Here is a 19,372-nt window from a genome sequence, read left to right as displayed (position 1 = left end):
AAGCTAACTGCTGACCCTCAGTTAGACTCCAGACAAAGACACGGCTTCATTGTTAAATTTCCTAAAAGGGAAGGACAGTCTTCCCTTCTTCATTCCTATTCACGTGAGACTTTTAATTTGAGTAACACATAAAAGTGCATCACAACTGCGGAGTGCTCTGAAGTAGAAGGCAGTTCCACCGCAGTTAGCTGTGGTTAGGGGCACCCCAAGGATCCTTCCCAGGATGCAAAGAAGGACAAACACTTTTAGAGACACAAAATACTTGAGTACCCATCCTAAGGAATGAGACAGCATTTGCCACACTGGTTGTTTTCTGATCTTTAGGGATTTCATAATCTTTTCTGGCATTTCAGAAAAGCCAAAGAACTCCACTCTTTTTTTTTTTTTTAACTTAATTGCCTGGGAAAAAAGCATTCCATCCCCTCTCATATGCAGAATCGAAGTATCTGCCCATCACACCAAGGCAGAGTCCTAAACATAAACCACTGTGGACAAACTAAACACCAACCCGACTCCATGGTTTTCCCGCTCTGATGTTCCCACTGCGGCACCTGTATTCAAGGTTCTGGCATCTACTGGGCTCTCACACTCTGTATACAGCTCCCCTATCACACCTATCAGAGGATCACCTATCCCTCTAGCCCTATAGAGGCCTTCTTGCTGTTGAATTTTAATTAAAATGGAGTGGGTACTATTGTTTTCTGCTCTTTGAGGGGATAGAATTCTTATGAATGAATAAGAGGATGATTATTAGTCTCTAACCATTACACACTGAGCTCCTTTGTGACAGGCTGTGAGAATAAAAAGAAAATACATAAACCCAACCTCAAATTTCCTATCAGCCAGGATGATAAGCACTGCCATTTTGTTTCCAAAGAAATGTGTTTTTATTTTTTTAACGGGTTGTATAATCCATATAAAATCTCCATAACAATGTAAAGAGTATTAAATCCAAAATGAAGGAGGGAGCTAAAGATGGTAAAATGCTTTAACCAGGTTGGTAGAACCTGGCTCAGGCAATGAAATCACACAGTCAGGGCATGCCAAGGTGAGACATTCAGTTAACACACACCAGGAAAGAGAAAACACAAAAGACAAAAACATGAGACTCATAATACATGAGTAAAATTTGAGATTGGAGATGGCAGATTGACTCGAAGGCCTTTGTTTGTGCCCTTTCTGCTTAAAACTTGCCACCTCCACCACCCCAGATCCACCGTGTTCACCCCGTACACCCCTCAAATCAGTCTCGGCATAACTTGGGCCAGGAAGACAGTCTGGTCCTCACCGCCTCTCCCAGCCGGAGTTCGGAGCCCTTCTCATTGAAACCTGTGAAGATTCGCTGCGCCTCTGCACTGCACACACTGTGTGCGTAATCATTTGTCTGCCTCTCTCCTCCCCACCACATCACCAGCTACTGGAGAGAGTGGACATCTGCCTTGCTCCACACTGCCTGCCAGCTTAGCTTGCACATGAGAGAGGGAGGGAAGGAGAGGAAAGGAAAAGGAGGGGAAAGGAAGAGAAGAGAAGGGAAAGGAAAGGAAAGGAAGAGAGAAGAAGTCAAGGCAGGAATGAAGGGCAGGAGGGAAACCTTTAGAAGCCTGGGAGGGCAGCCTCATGCAGATGCCTCCCCTGAAATAACACAGGAACTTTACAAATGAAAACATGCAGTACATAGCACTCCCTCCTTTAGGTCAAGGACAAAAAAGGCTCAGCAGAGTATCAGTTAGGTCTCTCTCAGACAGCAAGGGGGACAGCCCTGAAGAGCTTGCAAACTTGCCTTGCCTTCCATGCCGCAGAAGATTTGGCTACAGAGCTCTTAAGGAGATCAAGCTGAAGCACACAGTTTCATCCTGTCAAAATGCACTGCAAACCTTTCCTGGCTGATTTATCATGGAAATGCACACAGCAGGGTAGGGGAAGGGGATTAGTGGGAGCAGAGAAAACCACTCTCAGCCTGCAGTTCAGGCTGCCAAAGTGCCTTGGCAGCCACGGCAGCTGGTGGACAGGCCTGTGCTGCCAGAGGGACGGATGGACTCCTGTGAGAAAGCCACCTCTCAAAAATAACTAATTATCACCCGGACAGGCCCGCTCCCAGAACAGCCACAGCCAGTAATCCTGGACAACAAATATAGTGGCGTCCGGGGATTGGATTAATTCACAGCCGCCGGCAGTGCCTGACAAATCAGCTGAAATACAGAGTAGCTTAGATTTGCTTCTCCATCTCTAGTTTAAAGCCACAGCATCCACAGCTAACTGCAGGCCCTGCTACACAGAGATGTGGGTAGAAGAGCTTAACCAGAGATTGCAAAACAGCTCCACATCCTCAACATATCTGTAAATGTTTAGCTCTTCTCTCTTGTACTTCCTTCCCAGCTGGAGGGGCTAATCTCAGGATAATCCTTGTTTTATGTAGATGGCTTTATTTTTACGGCAGTCTAAGTGCCCACAGAGCAAGCCAGCATTTCTCCTTAACAGCAGCATTAACCAAGTGTGGGCTCAGAGAAAGCTATTGTCATTTGTCAGGGTTGCTCTGAGAAGCTGTGCCTGCTCGAATTCCAGGCTCTCAAGGGTAGATTCATTGTTCCGAGGCTGAGTCTGCTCCTTGCCAGGCAGGATGAGGAAAACAAGGCATACACATGTGGAATGCAAATGGGACCCGGACAGTCTCGCAAGCCACACAGAGAAAAGCCGGAGAAAGCAGAATGAAAGACCATCGCACTTGCAGGAGGTGCCTGGGAAGGAGCGAGCCAAGGGTCTGATGGGACACACAACCCCTGCGTGGGAAGGGCTTCTCACAGCAACTGATGCCTAAGACCCCAGGTCCACACAGGAAGCACCCAAAACACCTCTCAGAAACTCATCGTGTGTGCTCACTGTTTTTGTTTAACGACACTTGAGACCCTACAAGACTTGATTTTTCTAAATTCATTTTTCCCACACATTATCCTTATGAAGATGTGGTATTTTGTGCATGGCACCGTGCAAAGAGTTTGCAAATGCACTGACAGTGCTCTCAGAGGAGGGGCACCAGAAGCCACGGGGTGGGATGTGATTCATCAGGATAGGAAGAATGCCGTTTTTTAAAACAGGATAAACAATAGGAAAGAGGGAGAGGGATCTTCTGCAAAGGGGAACTAAAAAGAATTAAGATGCGCTAAGAGAGGAAGGAGTGGGAGGGGGGAGGTCTTAAAAAATAATTAAGACATGTCATGTATGTGTATCCACAATGAATATAATAATTATGTTTGATAAACATGTACTAATAAATAGACGCATTATGTACATATGCTAATTCTTCATGAAGAATGTAATCATTATGTGCAGCAAACATATAATAACTTATAAATAAAAATTGTGCTGTTTTTTGAAAGCGTGCTTTTAATGGTTTTTTAAAAGACAAAGAAAACGAATATAGCTACAACCCCAAAACACAGGATGAGCTTCATCACATAGGAGTTGGATTTCTGAGATTCAGACCAAACAAACAAACCAATATGGAGAACAATACAAGATTTATTCTTTTAAAAATTGAAACCAGAAAGCACTTCATTGGTGAATTATACTGCTAGCTTCTTAGGGCTGCAGTAACAAAATACAGCATCACAGACTTAGAATGATGGACAGTAATTCTCACACAGGTCTGCAGAGCAGAAATCAGATGAGCAGGCTTGGCTCTCACTCTGAGGGCCTTAAAGAGGAACCATTCACGCCTACCTCCCAGTGCTGGGGGCTGCAGGCAAACTTAGCATTCTTTGGTTTGTTAGCTATATTGCTCTAATCTCCACCCCTGGCTTCACGTGGTGTTCTCCCCGGGTGTGTTTCTGTGTTTAAACTTCCCTGTCTAATAAGAGTACCTGTCACTCAGAGAACCAGAGAGAATAGGGGAATCTAGACCAGTATCTGTGGATAGGTTGGAAAGACAGAGTTTAATATGTAAAGGAAGACAATTAGAGATCAAGTCCAGGAGAGAGAAGGTTCAGAACCACTTAGGTAAATAGCAGGTTGCCCCCTCCACCAATTTAAAAACAAGGGTCTTGGTCAGACCCAAAAATGCACAGTGTACCCTGGGGAAGAGAAAAGGGAGGGAGAGTCTTAAAAAAGAGGGCAGAAGATATTGTTAATAGTGCATCAGGATTTAAAACCCACATTACTCGCACTGTTCTCCATAGATAGATTTTATTCTGTCCCAGTTTGTCTACTTGCATTAGATTTGAGGGCACAGACAGCCATCCCCAAAACATCAGGATATAGCACAGTAATCATCTTTAATTTCCTATTAACTTAATCTGGAGCCCTGTATGACTTATACCGTTTTATCACGACTGATCTTAGTTAAATCTGGTTTGTTTGATTGCTGTTTGGTATTGACAGATTTTATTGAAAACTGATATGACTGATAGTATCAAGTCTGAGAGTATAGGCAACTACACTGAAGATGACAAGACTCTGTGAAACACATTCTGGTTTGATAACTGCTTGCTTTTGAAGTTTTATACTATGTACAAAGTTGTGTTTTTATTAATACTGTCATGTATTGATATATTCAATTATACTATGTCTGATGATACAGCCAATTATATTGAAGATCATGACAGAAGTGTGGGGGAATGGCGGTGGCTGAAAAGATAGAAGTATGAAATATAAATGACCTTTATTTTGAGAATGCGGGGAGAGACACCCCCAACCCCCTGGGGCACAACATCTCCCCCCAGGGTCATCAATCTTTCCATGGAACATGTGGAGTGGAGGCATACCTGCAGCTTAGGTTGGGGGTGGTGCCTGAGGGGCATTAGGGATGCACGGGTAGCCCACTGGTATTCTTTTGGTGCCAGGGGCACATTCCTAGGGGTGGGGAAGATAGAGCCACAGGTAAATTCCTAGGGGTGGGGGAGATGGAGCTCCTTGGTTCCACCCCCAGGCTTTACCAATTATATTGTCTTGTCTGGGCCAAAACTCTTTCATATCCGTCTTATGATTATTATGAAAAGGAGCAAAGATTTCTTTCTTTACTGCTTCCTACTGGCAGGGGGCGCTGTACTGGGGTCTAGGGGAGTCGAGGGGATGCCGGTTGATGCCCAGGTAGAAGCTGGTGCCAGGTGTTCTAGGCAGGACAACTTTATCACTGGTGAATGCACGTATGTTAGACTGGAAAAACAAAGAGACAAGATGTTATGAGGAGGCACGGCACTGTCATATTTAAGGACTCAGGTGAGGTAGAAGGAAAGGTGCCTTTGATTTATACATGTCATTATATCAGGACCACGTTGAGGTAGGAATATTTCCATGGTAAGGCAGAATTCTGAAAATTAAATGTGGGGTTAGGAGGAGTGAAGTTGTGAGAGGTGATTACTCCCCCATCTGAAAGGGTAAAAGTTAAGAGGGTAGGTGGATAAAACTTGTCTCTGGTCCAGGCGTTGAACTGGAAAAAATAGGGGGAGCTGGGAAGGCGGTGGCTGTGCCAGTATAGGGAAGGTAAGGGCCTAGGCTTTCAGGGATGTCATGTTTAACCAAACAGCTGAGGGTAGAAAGGACTAAGAGAGTTGTCACATAGAACATTATGAAGATGATCTTATGCATGATGTGGGAGTCTTTAGGAAAGACTGTCAAGAGTCCTGCTGTAAAAATGATAAGAAATTAGAAACCAAATTGAATAACAGAACATGACAGCCTGAGAGTTGTGGCTTTGGGGCCTTTGTAAGGCAGAGATGAGTAGGCAACAGGACGGTTAGATCTAAGGCTGGAAGGGCACCACTTAGCCTGAGTGATGTGAAACCAGGATGGCAGTCTAGCAACTTTGATTACTGTTGAGGTTGCCAAGAATATCAGGTATGGGTCACTGTAACCTGGTTGTCATCTTTGGAATGATTTGCTGTAACAGGACTTTAGTAAGTATATCAGCAGTCTCACTGGTTGTGTGAAAGGCTTTTATGTATCCTGAAAAAGTATGAACAAAGTGAGAAGACAAAATTTATCTGTCAGTCTTGACCAGGGTTGTCTGAGAAACTGGTGAATAAGAAAGGAAGGGGTGGTCTGTATCACTGAGGAGAGGTTTACTAGCGATAACAAGATGTTGAGGCCTCAGTGTCTGAGTCAGTCTGTATAAACACAAAGGAATAAAAACCATTTTTAAGAGTTAGGACAGTAGAGTGAGTGGTGGAGGGAAGGTCTGGCACCACTGGGTGGACTGGGAAGAAGCAGTCTGGAACCTGCACGAAATAGGCCCTGTTTGTAAATGGCATAGGTTGACCATCAATAGCCCCTAGAGATTGAGAACTTACTATAGCAGCCTGAAAACTCAGGAAGAACTCTGTATATATGGCCTCTATGTCCACAAATAATAGAGAATGTCTTACCTGAAACTGTTAGTGGGACTTGGGACCCTGAGACAGACACCTTAAGGGGGCTGCTGTTGGCCCTGAGCCCTGTCAGTCTTCGGCAGCAAGTTTAAGCAGATCTGTCAGCAATGAATCTGGCAGTGTTGGCATTTCCTGTGAGGGCTGGAAGTTAGGATGGCTTACCCACTCTCTGGTGGCTAGGACAGTCCAGTAGCCCTGGGGCAGGCTCCCAAAGGAACGTCAGGATGGGGCACTCTCTTGCCCAATGTCCTTCTGCTGCATTTGACGCATGGTCCATGGGGGGCCCAGGCAGCTCCACCTTGTGTCGGTTTACCTGTCTCAGAACTCCAAGTGGCACAAGTGTTATCTCTGTTGTTGAAAACATGAAAAACCATATTAAGGTCTCTATGAGGTTTGAAGGTCAAGTTTTGCCTTTTTGTTTAGGATCTGGACTGCAGTAAAAGGTATCTGTAGAATTAGGTAAGTATGCAGGCGTCAAATATAATCAACAGGGTACTTATAATTTTAGTAATGGCTTCTCATAAGGAGGACAGATCCAGAGAATTTTAGGAACTGACATGTTATTTATGTCATATATATAAGTATCTCTTTATGTTATTAAAATGTCTAATGCCATCTGATTTTTAGAGGATGGCCTGTTTAATTAATTTTTTTATCTTTTTATTTATGACAGAAATCAGCTTCAGTGTTATTTAATATCAGTTGAATATAGTTAATTATGGCTCGGTGGAGGGCTGAGCCGGGGAGGCAGACAGGCTGGGAAAGGTTTAAGTTTGGCTTCTGCCGCAGTGTTGGTTTTGCTGTTTTGCATGTATCATATAACCCTTGTTTTAGAAAAGAGCTAATGGTTCCCAGCAAAAGGAATTTATAATTATTTTTTTAAGATCTGTGACAAAACAGTATAATATAGGCAGTAAGCTTACTGGTGTTTTATAGCAAAAAGAATTTATAAATCTTAATTTTAGTTGTTAAACAGGAGATTACTGAAGGCTTTAATTGATAAACAAGGCTGGTAAAATTACCAGGTGGCCACTTTCTCATATATCAGCCAAAGTCTTACTATTGCTGGCTTATTTAACCTTGATTAAATGTTTTGAGAATGTTAAAAAAAAATAGCATCTCTGAGCCGAGCCGCCAAACTGCTGTTTGTGTTTGTGGTCCGGCACGCAGGCAGAGCACGCCCAGCACGGGGGCGGGGCACACAGAGTGAAGGTGGGCAAGCACCAGGATGTAGCCTGTGGGGCGGGCTGGGACTGTCCCCCGGAAACGTGTGCAAGGCGGCAGCGGGCTCACGGTGGCAGGGGCAGCGGCTCACGGGGGTGGGGGGCTGGGAGGCAGAGTTGGGACAGAGCGTGAAGCTGGAACCTTACACACTGGCGGACCAACGGACCGACACAGAGCTGATCCACCTTGTGGAGCTGGAACTGCTCCACACGAGATGCACAGATTAGGGCGTGGCGTTAGAGCCGAACCCACCTGAACCCGGAGCGCGGTATGAGAGCCGAGATACCGCACGGAGTTGGGGCCTGGCGTGACAGCTTAAAGCAGCAGTATCTCCCAACACTGTTTGGGCTCACTTCCCCCATCTCGGCGGGGAATGGGTTGGTGCACAGCGGGAAAGTTAAAGTGGCAAGGAAACAGAGGGGACAGGAATGCTGGCGGGAAAGGGCACATTCTCAAAACAAAGGCTTAAAGATAGAGTTTTGCAAACTCGTCGTCAGGGTGATAAGCCATAGATAGATATGGTTTTTTGCGGGGGGACAGGAAGTGGTCCCCAAGATAAAATCTGGTGTGGGGTCTGGCCCATGGAGTTATAGCCAGATGAGGTAACGGACCGTGGTCTACTAAGTGTAAGTCGTCACTTTTTACGCTAGACCGATCGGTGTTATATGGTTCCAAAGCTCGTAATAATTGCCTGTCACCAACATACAAGTGGATTTCACATGGGTTTAGTAACAGCTCTGCCCATGAGAACTTAAAAAACTCTGAAGGACGTGAGAGTCTCTCAGTGTGGATGCAGGCTGGCCCAGGAAAACTCTGCCTTGGGCTAACCAAACCCAAAGGATGTGAGAATCTCCCAGTGTGGACACAGGTTGGCCCAGAAAGACTCTGCCTTGGGCTATCTAAGGACGTGAGAGTGTCACACAAACCCACGGAAAGGGGGAGAAAACCCACCTGGGGCCTGGCCCAGCAGCAATCTCCGGGGGTTTGCTCACCTGTGGTAAATTGGGTCGGTGTTGTTTGTGAACCAGCAGGACAAGTTTACAGCTCCCGAGTGTAGAAGTGAGGAATTAATGCAGGATGCAGTCCAGTCTTGGTCCTGAATGGCAGGGGACTTAAACTGGGAGGGCCCAGGAGTCTCTCATCTGCCATTCCCAGTCAGAGAACCATATGATAGAACTGTGGGGGACCGGCAGTGGTGTCTGAAAAGATAAGAGGTATGAAATATAAATGACCTTTATTTTGAGAATGTGGGGAGAAACACCCCCGATCCCTTGGGGCACGGCATCTCCCCCCCCCCTGGGGTCAGCGATCTTTCCATGGAACACATGGAGTGGGGGCATACATGTAGCTTAGGTTTGGGGTGGAGCCTGAGGGGCATTAGGGATGCACGGGTAGTCCATTGGCATTCTTTTGGCACCAAGGGCAAATTCCTAGGGGCGGGGAAGATAGAGCCACAGGTAAATTCCTAGGGGTGGGGGAGATGGAGCTCCTTGGTTCCAGCTGAGGCTTTACCAGCTACAGTGTCTTGTCTGGGCCAAAACTCTTTCAGATAACAAGAGACAACACAGGAACTACAGTAGAACTCCCTGTACAATGGTCTTATATGTCTTTTTCGTTTCATGTGTTTATAGGAATATGTTTTGTTTTGCCTTGTTTTGTTTTGTTTTGTTTCTCCTTCTAATATAGAAAGGATAGAAATGCATGTTAAGACTCATGCATGTGTAAAATCTACAAACACTTTATGAGAACTGATCTTATGACACACGATGAAATGAACAAATACTTTGAAGAAAAAGAGACACTAAAGTACCCAGTGCTGATCCTGGAGTGTCATAATGTGAAACCTTTGTTCAGAGTGATATTAGCCTGCTTGGGTTTGTTCAATATCAACATAACTGAAGATATGGATAACAGGATGTATGTTTAAGTATATAGGATTGATAACCATATTTCTTAGTTGAACAGAACTGGATAATTGAACAGAACTGGTTGCAATCTCACTGTTTGAATCCCCACTTTATATGTTCCACTTTAGTATCTCGAATAACTATTTGTAAGAGGACAATCTGTAATCATCAACTAGTGATTTCTGTTTATTTTTTTCTTTGAAAGTATGTATTATTTCTACCTGTTTTCTGTTTTGTTTAGTCTTTATTTAAATAAAATTTTTTAAAAAATATACCAGTCACTGAATTAGGGCCACCCTGTTCAGTATGACTTCAACTTACTCGATTATATTTTCAAAGATGCTATTTCTAAATAAGATGACAATCACACACACTAGAGTTTAGAACTTCAATGCATCTTTGAGAGATTTACAATTCCTAAAATAAATGCCCGCTAACCGTGCTCACTTTCTAGTCATTAAGCGTCTCCCAAAACTCAATTCAGGGAAATGCAGCAAAAACAAAAGAACAAAACCAGGAAACAGTCCTGCCAGCCAGCTCCTGGCCTTTCCGCATTTTTATCCTGAACATTACCTGAATAACTCCCGCAGCTGGGAGGGCCCTCGGTACGTGGCAGTGAAGGAAAGGTTTTTCTGATTGTTGGAGGAGGGATGTATGAAGCACCCACTGTCCCCTCCAAAGCGGGTGTCCGCGTGCGTGCTCGAGTGCGCTAGGCTTGAGTCACAGGTCTGAAACAGCTTTGCTGTGGCTCTTTCATCTGTGCGCTGCTCTCCACTTTCCTCCCTTGTATAGAGACTCGGTATTCTACAGCACTTCACATACTGAACAGAACGTCCTTTTCTGATTTTGCACCCCATTTTGGTAGACAAAAGGTGAATGAAGTGCTCAAAGTAATATATAATTTGTTCTTAACAAACGACAGAGGAGTAACAGAGCAACACGCTTGATAGGAAAGACTAGTAACAGGGAACTAAACAGAGGAAGGACCCAGTTTTTAACTTTCATAACAGAAAATGCCAATTACACTTCTGGGTGGTTCTTTAAACCTTCTTAGTCTTAATAGTAGCCTGAAATAATGACAGCCAATCTTACACTTGTACTAACGTCCTCCCAAAGCTTGACTTGCAGTCAGTCATCTTCGGTTTGGCAGCGGCTTGAGGAAGCCACAGTAGTGAGCAGCCTGGCAGATTTTGCCCTTGAGGTTAAGATATTAAACAAAAACGAAAACTAATCCATCTTCTGATGAAAGTGTAGCACTAAAGGTGAGTGTTTGAGAGAAGGTCTTGCAAAATGTTTCTCTTTTAAAGTTATTTCATTAGACTAATTAGGAGTAGAAAATGGCACTATCTTTCTTCAGTTTTGTAACAGGCCTATTCTATCCCTCTGGCTCTCTGTAGCTAAATAAATCTATCTATCGCCATTCCCAGTATATATTTCACTCATTATTTCTATATATAGATCTGCAGATAGAATATTCACTGTGAACAAAGATTACACTGTATTCTCAGAGGAGCTTCTTAAAACCTTGAAACTGTAAAATTCTTTTAATAGTTCACGGAGCTAACCCTGGAGGCAGGCGGGAAGTCGAAGGCAGTCCTGAGGCTCTGAGCATACATTCATTTCCTTACCCAGGCGACAAATACTGCCTGGCTCCCTGTGACACACAGACACCCATGTAAACTGTTGTGAGTGTAACAGGAAGAAAAGGTATGTGCCCTTTAAGAACCTCTGATAAAAGGGGAAACACAATTCACTGTTAGTAGCATGGAGACCTGTCATGGAAGGAGACCTCCTGCTTCAAGCAGCCATAGTATAAGCAATGAAAGCAAACTTTGAAATATACTGTTGATTTCTTTTTTCTTTTTTTTTCCCTGTTGATTTCTAAGAAAGCAAGAGAATTCTTACTAAAGGAGAAGGAAAGAAACATGAACTCTAAACCACAGAGGGACCTGTAAGGCAGAAGCCCACAGTGACCGGGAGTGCCAGGGCTGAGTCCAGGATTTCTGAGAGTACCAGAAAGGTAACAAGAGATTCCCAGGGATTCCTAACCTGCTGTCTGTGAACACTCAGGTAGAATTCAAAGGATCTATAGATTTTAATAGGAAAACAATGTATTCTCATCTTTCTCTAGTTAAAAAATTTTTAATTACAAAATGTAAGCAACAAATCATAAAAGTTGGAAAAATAACTTTTGCCTTAAAGAAAAAACACAGATATTCCATATCACAGTAGGTGTAATAGATATCTTAAAAGGATGACCCTGCTTATTATTGCTGTTTTTCAATTGTGACAGTTATTGGAAAGTCATTAAATCTAATTTAATGTATGAATAAAGTAGAGACACCCCGATACATCACACATTTGGATTTTAGTATTTTGATAACTGTATTTCAATACACAGTAAATGCAGAAATTTATAATTCTGGGTGTTTTATCACATGCACTGAACAATATTCTCGGAATAATGAACAGTTTCCAGTGCACTGCCAAAAAAAAAAAAAAATCAAGATTTCAACATTCCTGAAAGAATGAGCTAGAAAGAAGGCTGATCCGGAGAGTAATCTCTCCTTCTCTCCCTCTTCCTCGACTCCCTCACGCCTTTCTCCTTTCATTCTTCCATCCTTTCTTTCTGTACATTCTACCCTCCTCTTCTCTCCTCCCCTCCCCCCTTGATTCCTCCCTAATCCCTCCTTCCTGCAATTGTGTGAATAAAATATGATACTATCATTGATGATAGCCACCCTTAACAATCTACAATCCACAATCACAAGTGTATTCACTTTTGAATATAGGCAAAAAAAATCCCTAATCAAAGCATGCGCTTGGTGGTTATACTCTAAGGTACATAACACAAAATCATTTACATCTGGGTAAAGTCATTGAAAACTAGTCCTAAGGCTTCCCATGGACACTCTTTAATAAATCTTAATTTTTAAGCAAATAAAAAACACCATGAGCAAAAGACACAAGCAAAAAACAAAAATAATTTTCAGTACCATTACTACCTCTCCAAGGACTTCTGGTATTTGGCATTGTCTGAGTGAGAATATAAAGTAACTCTAAAAATATTTAAATAAATCAAAAAATGGAATTAGAAGTGAATTACAGAGCTGGAGATGCGCTCAGTGGTAGAGTGCTTGCTTAACACTCTGGATTCAATTTCCTGCACCAACACAGAAAACTACATATGCTAAACAAAAGCAAATGAGTAGAGACTACCAAAATAACCAAATTTTAAGTAGAAACAAATACAACTTTTTAAGTTTAAAAATAACCATTGAAATTTAAAATTTTAGAGCTGGAACACAGATATAAAGCCTAAAATTAGGTTTTGAATCTAATGACTTTTGGTTAGAATTTTAAAACTCTGCTATATTAAGTAATATTTACACATGAAGTATGAGTCAAAGAAGAAATATTATGAAAAAAAATTGATTTAAAAATTAAATAAGACATTGACACCTATAGAATGTGCAGCAATAATATAAGCAAATTTATAATTTTACATGCTTAAAGAGAAAAACTTTAAAATCTTATGTTGAAGATATATATTAGAAAAAATAAAACAATATAGTTTTTCTAGACTTCCTAATATTTAACAAATGTATGAGTTGGTGATTTTTGAAGTATTTCATTGGAGAATCATGGAAACTCTGATAAGACAGAGTGAGAGATTATCAATTGAAATCAAAAGAATCACAGATCTTAAACTGGGGTGGTAGCCCACACCTGAATATTAGCACTTCAGAGACTGAGGCAGGTGATCACAGGTTTGAGGCTAGCCTACATCACACAGAAGTTCAAGACCAGCCTAAGTTGCATAATGAGACACTGTAACTGAGGTGAGTAGACAAAAGAAACACAGATAGCCACAATCCGTGAAAAATGATCAACATTTCTGACTATTAGAAATACAACTTAAAACAACACTGAGTTTTCTATCTCACTACAGAAAGAATGGCTATACGAGACTATGAGAAAAGAGAAATATTTCTACATTGTTGGTGGAAATATAAACTAGTACAAGCACTATGGAAATCAGTATAGAAATTCCTCAAAACTCTAAAATTAGAAATTCTATCTGACCCAGATATTCCCCTTCTAGATACTTCCTCAAAGATTTAAAAGCATCATATTACAGTGATGCATGCATAGCCATGTTTATAGTAGTGAACTTTATAATAGCTTCAGGTTGGAAGCAACTCATATATCCATCAACAGATGAATGGATAAAGACAACATGGTACTTATACACAGTGGACAACTCCTCTGTCATTAAGAAGGATAAACTTGAGTCATTTGTAGGAAAATGCATACACCCTGAGACCACAACATTAAGTGAAGTAAATCACACACATGAACTTAATATTCCTTATAAAAGAAATCCAGAGTATAAGTAAAGGCAAAATAAAGGACAGATTATAAGAAACAGGGAACTAGATCTTTTGCAAAAAAGAAAGGGGCCAAGAGACACTGGGAGAGAGGAGGAGTGGGGGAAGAAGATGAAAAGAATTAATATGTGTTGCATGCCACCTCGCCAGGAAGACTGCAATCATTATGTACTGCAAATATGTGCCAATGAAAATTTAATAAAAAATGAATCAGAACTTATTATCTGTTAGTTTCTTGATGATGGCAGCCATTCTTTTTGGGGTGAGATGGAATCTCAATATTATTTTAATTTGCATCTCTCAAATGACTAGTGATATTGAATGTCTTTTCATGCATTTATTTGTCATTTTTAATTCTTCATCTGAGAAGCACATATGTTCATATTCAGATGTCCATTCTTGGTTTGGGTCTTTGAATTTAAATAAATCAAAAAATGAAATTAGAAATGAATTACAGAGCTGGAGATATGCTGATTTTTTTTCTGTTCTTTATATGTTCTAGATATAAATCCTTTGTCTGAGGGGCAACAGGCTATATGTTCCTACTCTGTGGGTTGCTTCTTTTGTTGTGCAAAAATTTTTAATAAGGTGAGTTCCCATTTGTTGATTCTTTGTAATATTTCCTTTGCAGTTAGTTTCTCTTAGTTCATTAAAAAGAAAGGTTTGTGATAATATTGTTTGGACAGATATTACACCTAGCCAGGGATTAGCTCAGCAGCACAAGTGCTGCAAATGTGAAGTGATGAGTTCAATCCCTGGTTAAAAAATAATAATAATAATAATAATATATAGCTATATATATCTCATGCCTGTATCCTGTACTCTGAATAACTACTACTAAGACAATATGCTGTGTATTAATTATTACCACTCTACTACTAACCTGCTTTGAAACTGTTGTTTTTTCTGTTTAAAATTAAATTAAAAAAATAAATCTGAGATCTTATGCCTTATGTAGTATTAACCTTTACTCATAATTCAAGGGCAAAGTCACCATAAAAGCAGGTAAATCATGGAGAAGTCCTTGGAACCACTACAGCTCCCTAACCCTTCTCTGTCTCCTCCCAGCACCATTTCAGTTTTGACCCTTTGAAAATAAGAGCAGCTTTCACGTTGAATTACGATAAACACCACCACTTGAAAATGAGCACGTGACAAGGTAAGTAGCTTGTCTAGAAAACGCCCACACAGTCCTGGAGCATTCAGCAATCTGCTAAAACCCGGAGTCCACTCTGGGAAGGCACGTGAGTATGCTCGGGGCATGGGCCTTGAGCAAGGGTTCTTGCACACGCGTGTGTCTAACTTGAGCTACATATTAATGACACGTGCTGGGCTTGCCATCTTTACTTACTCAGCTCCACTTACTGAGCACTTAAAGCCAACAACAATTGGGTCTTCACTGAGTTGTGCAGCCGTCTCATTATACTGCAGCTCTTCCATCCCAGTGGTAGTTTTCAGCAGTAATAGCCAAGAGTTGTTAGACATAATCCAGAAGTGATTAGCTACTTATTTTCATTTTGCAGAACAGCCATTCAGTGTTCATTCAAGCGCTAATACTTTCTAAAACCAAATGGGAACTGCACTGAGTAAAATATGCTTGTGTTAGGAATAGTTTGCTATTCAAAGCAATGTTTGAGTTATATGCAATAAAATCATTGGCAGAGTATCACTTGTGCTTTTTAAAAAACATTATTTTCTCTTATTCTTTCTCTTCAAGCTGATATTAATACATTGAAACTGAGCAGAAAGAAAAGAAAATATGATTTGGATAACGTGCATCGAAAGAGGAATTTTACATACAATCAGAAGACGTGGGGAAAGAAGGTTCTTATCTAGCCTGCTATTTCTATTTTTTGCCTAGAAGACTTTATAGCAATTTGAAGTCTTCTGAACATGAATACGAATGTAATACGAATACTAAACACGAATACTGATATAAGAAAAATGGTATCATTAACCTGCAATTAATAGCAGCGATGAACAAGTTTAATTGATCCAACCATATGTTTTTAAATGCCTTCTTTTTATCAAAGATATATCCAAGTCAAAATTCAGCAAGGCCTCATTTGAACCAGGACCCAGAAACCAAGAAGAAAACTGGAAACCTAACATGTAAGTGTAATTAAAATGGCAAAAGTTCCAAATAAATTACAATCACAATGGAGATGGCACTGAATAAGAGCCACAGCGGAAGGTCAAGTGGACAATTCAGAAAACAGACACAATCAGATAGGAATAGCAGAAAGAAAACTGGACCACGAAGCTCTGAGCATGTTTCCCAGTCCAGAGATTTGTAAAGGACATTATTTTGTGGCTTGGAGGTTTTCAAGTCTGTGCTACGCCACTGTATCTATTATCAGATCCTCCTTGAAGAGACCAGGCCAGAGCTAAAGTTAGTTAGAAAAATGTAACTGAACTCTTGCAAAACAATGCTCTAAGAATGAAATTAGCCAACATAGAACTGAGAGCATTATTGTAATGCAAACCCTTGAGCTGGTCTGCAAAACAATCAATACAACTAAACAAACTGGTCATCTCCACATCCTGGGTCATCCACAACCATCATTCAGATAATAAAATAAAATAAGTGGGTTAATGAGGACTATTTTGGTTCCAAGTGACAAAAACTCAATCCAAAAGGAGAGGAAGATGGAGACATGGATGGAAATGTCTATCCCCTGGAACAGAAGTCAGAACTACAGACCTATTTGGATCTTACTAGTCACTCACTGCATGGATACACAGTGCACCACCAGGATTCTCCTGTGTCTGCGGCATTCCTCTCCCTCAGTGTGGACCTGTCTGAAGGAAGGCATGGTCGGTTTTCCCAGAGTTATTGCTTTGAAGGCTGTAGCCCTCAGAGACCAGCTTGTTGCCTCCTCTGATCCCTTCCGAACTACATGAAGATGGAACTTTACGGCCCAGATTCAGTCAGACTCTCAAACTTAGGCCAGTCAGTTATGGTCAAGGTGGCAGGCTGCTTTGGTTGAGTGTGGATCAGCTGGCCAACTTTGTACTGGTCAACAGCAAAAGGATGAACTTGTGAAAGAAATGGCTTCTCTGGCAGGAACCACATGACAGAGTTGGGAGTTGCCATTCTCAGAAAAATCGGATATGAAACATATGTAAATAGAAAGTATCTACCATGGAAAGTAAATTGGCTGCACATCACACATACGACACTAATTGGGCCAATAGTTCAATATTTAGACCATCAACTCTTGGACAAAATAGAGATCAAATCTCAACTCTGAATTTTTCTAGTTCTGATACTCATCTATACAGTTTAACATCCAAGTTTATTTGAGCTCATTTCCTTAAAGACTTTGGCTGGCATCCAGTGTCACTGGTTTGTGACCATGGGTCCCATGAAGCTTATTAGCTTTACAATCTGTGGCTTTCTCTGGCTAACAATTAGCTCCCAGATACAATGCAAACAGCCATTTCCACTCTGGTCCTGGTTACCGGGGGAGATCACCTTCTGGCGCTTTGTAGGAACTGCAGGGCTTCTGTTGATGGCCCAAGGCCTGACTGGAGGCATTAGGAAATCAAAGCATGTGTGTGCGAAATTCCTCTCCTTCCCTAGGAACTTGAGTACCTGTGAAGAAGAACAAGGGACAGAAGAGAATACAGGGAGCCCATTCCATTAAAAAAGAGCTCCCAAATATTTAAGCTCAGTGGAGCTTAAACGTTTTCACAAATTTACAAAAAATAAGAATCACCATAAGGTCACAGTAGGGGGAAAAAACAGAAATGTTAGTTGAAGAATTGTCAGTTTCAATTAGAAATGTCAGTTTCAATTAGAAAACAGACTACATTTAAAAGATCTGTTATAGGGGTTGGGGGTTTAGCTCAGTGGCATAAGCACCTGCCTTGAAAGCAGGCAGTCGTGAGTTCGACCTCCGGTACCGATAAAAAGGAAAAAGACAAAAAAAAAAAAAAAAAAAAAAGATCTGTTGTACAGCGTGGTCACTATATAACAATGTATTGTATCCTTGAAAATCACTATTAGATTTTAATTGTTTCACTATAAAAATTAAGTATGTGAAATAACATTAATTAGCTCAATTTAGCTATTTCATATTGTATATATATTTTAAGTATCTATATTACAGATGATAATTGTATGCCCTTTATTTGTTAATGAAAAAAGTCTTTAAAAGTCCAAAGAAAGTCCACTCAGCTTGAAATCAGGAGATCTGGACTATATACTTACCTTAGTAACAAACTCTCTGGATAACTTTTCCCATTCTCAACCTACAAAATAACTTTTCCCTTACATGAAAATAGTCAGTAAAAATTTTCAGATGTAAGATAGAAAAACATAGCAAGACTAAAAATCAAAAGATACAAGTCATAGGACCAGAGGCGAGACAGGCCCAAAAGGCACAACTATGGATGGAGTTAGGAGTTTAAAGCAAGACAAGCAGGCAGGCCTCAGAGCCAGAATTTCAAAGAGCAAATCCGTGTACCTAACAAGAAGAAACCACGACACGGCATTAGGGCATCGAAGAAATCCAAAGCAAGAAATCTCATCCGAGCCGTATTCTAATACAGTAGAATATGTCCGTTCCAAGTCAGCAAGACACGAGCCAAAAGCCAATGGAAAGATTAGGAAGTTAAGAGATATCAAGAAGACAGTCACACCAGATGTGGTGGCACGTACCTGTAATCCCAGCTCTCAGGAGGCTGAGCAGGAGGCTGGCCCAAGTTCAAAGCCAGCCAGGGCTACATAATGAGTTCAAAGTCAGCAGGAGCTAAAACAACCCGTGAGGCAGCCAGTGACTTCTCCCTGAGCCCCGTGTCTTAGGCCGAGCCTATCACAGCTACAATGGAAGCTGTGAAAAACGTCTGATGGGAATGTCCGTTTCCTTTCCTGATCGAGGGTTCCAGAAACTAAAAGAGCAATGCAAGAATAAAAGTCCCCATAAATCTCAAACCTACAGAATCAAAGGGCAAGAAGATTGTGGGTGAGACACAGAGACTGGGGGCTCTCCACCCATCTTTGGGCCTCCGATGTCCCTTGGGCTGGAGCTCTGCAGGTGCACGTTCCCTCCGTCTGCAGTCTGCAGCCAGGCGCGGCTCTGTTTCCTCAGAGCATAAGAAGAATGGGTTTCTTGTGCCAGCTCTGCTGCTAGCTTGCTTTGGACCAAGGCTAAATCACAAAAATATTAAAGCTCTCAGCCCTCTCTCCTATCACGGGGATTTAATCTTCCTCCCTCGCCTCTTTCACAGGATGCTGGGAGGAGTCAATAAATTAATACTTGCAAAATCACTTTGAAATACGGCCCCAGTGGTGACATACCGGCACTCAGCAAGAAGGCCATTTCATTGGAATCGGGCTGCAGGCTCAGTCTGGCTTCCTCAGCCATTTCCGTGTCAATCAGCTGTCACTGCTCCCTCTCCTCGAGCCATGTGAATTTTAAAAGCCTGCACAGGCTCATCCAGAATTCACATACCCAAGCTTCAAACAGACCAGGACAATCTGAAA

General features: G+C 41.6%; 1 long non-coding RNA gene across 3 annotated transcripts; it reads right to left on the bottom strand.

The window, feature by feature from the left end:
• Window positions 1-4,637: 4,637 nt before the first annotated feature.
• LOC134477600 (uncharacterized) lies at window positions 4,638-18,961 on the bottom strand. 3 transcript variants are annotated; one of them, XR_010049613.1, is made up of 4 exons: window positions 18,548-18,961; window positions 17,347-17,479; window positions 8,576-8,782; window positions 4,638-6,707 (listed from the first exon to the last, which is right to left on the bottom strand). It is a non-coding gene; the product is annotated as an uncharacterized LOC134477600 (long non-coding RNA). The 3 variants fall into 3 exon arrangements; XR_010049611.1 differs by having other exon boundaries at window positions 4,638-8,782; XR_010049612.1 differs by having other exon boundaries at window positions 4,638-8,782; window positions 17,360-17,479.
• Between the last annotated feature and the right edge of the window lie 411 nt (window positions 18,962-19,372).

The sequence above is a fragment of the Cavia porcellus genome, unplaced genomic scaffold (genome assembly GCF_034190915.1).
Source record: "Cavia porcellus strain 051 isolate PalLab524CR breed Dunkin Hartley unplaced genomic scaffold, mCavPor4.1 scaffold_9, whole genome shotgun sequence".
In the NCBI taxonomy this organism is placed as follows: domain Eukaryota; kingdom Metazoa; phylum Chordata; class Mammalia; order Rodentia; family Caviidae; genus Cavia; species Cavia porcellus.
The sequence above is the reverse complement of the archived record's forward strand: the minus strand, read 5'-3'. Positions and strand labels throughout refer to the sequence as shown.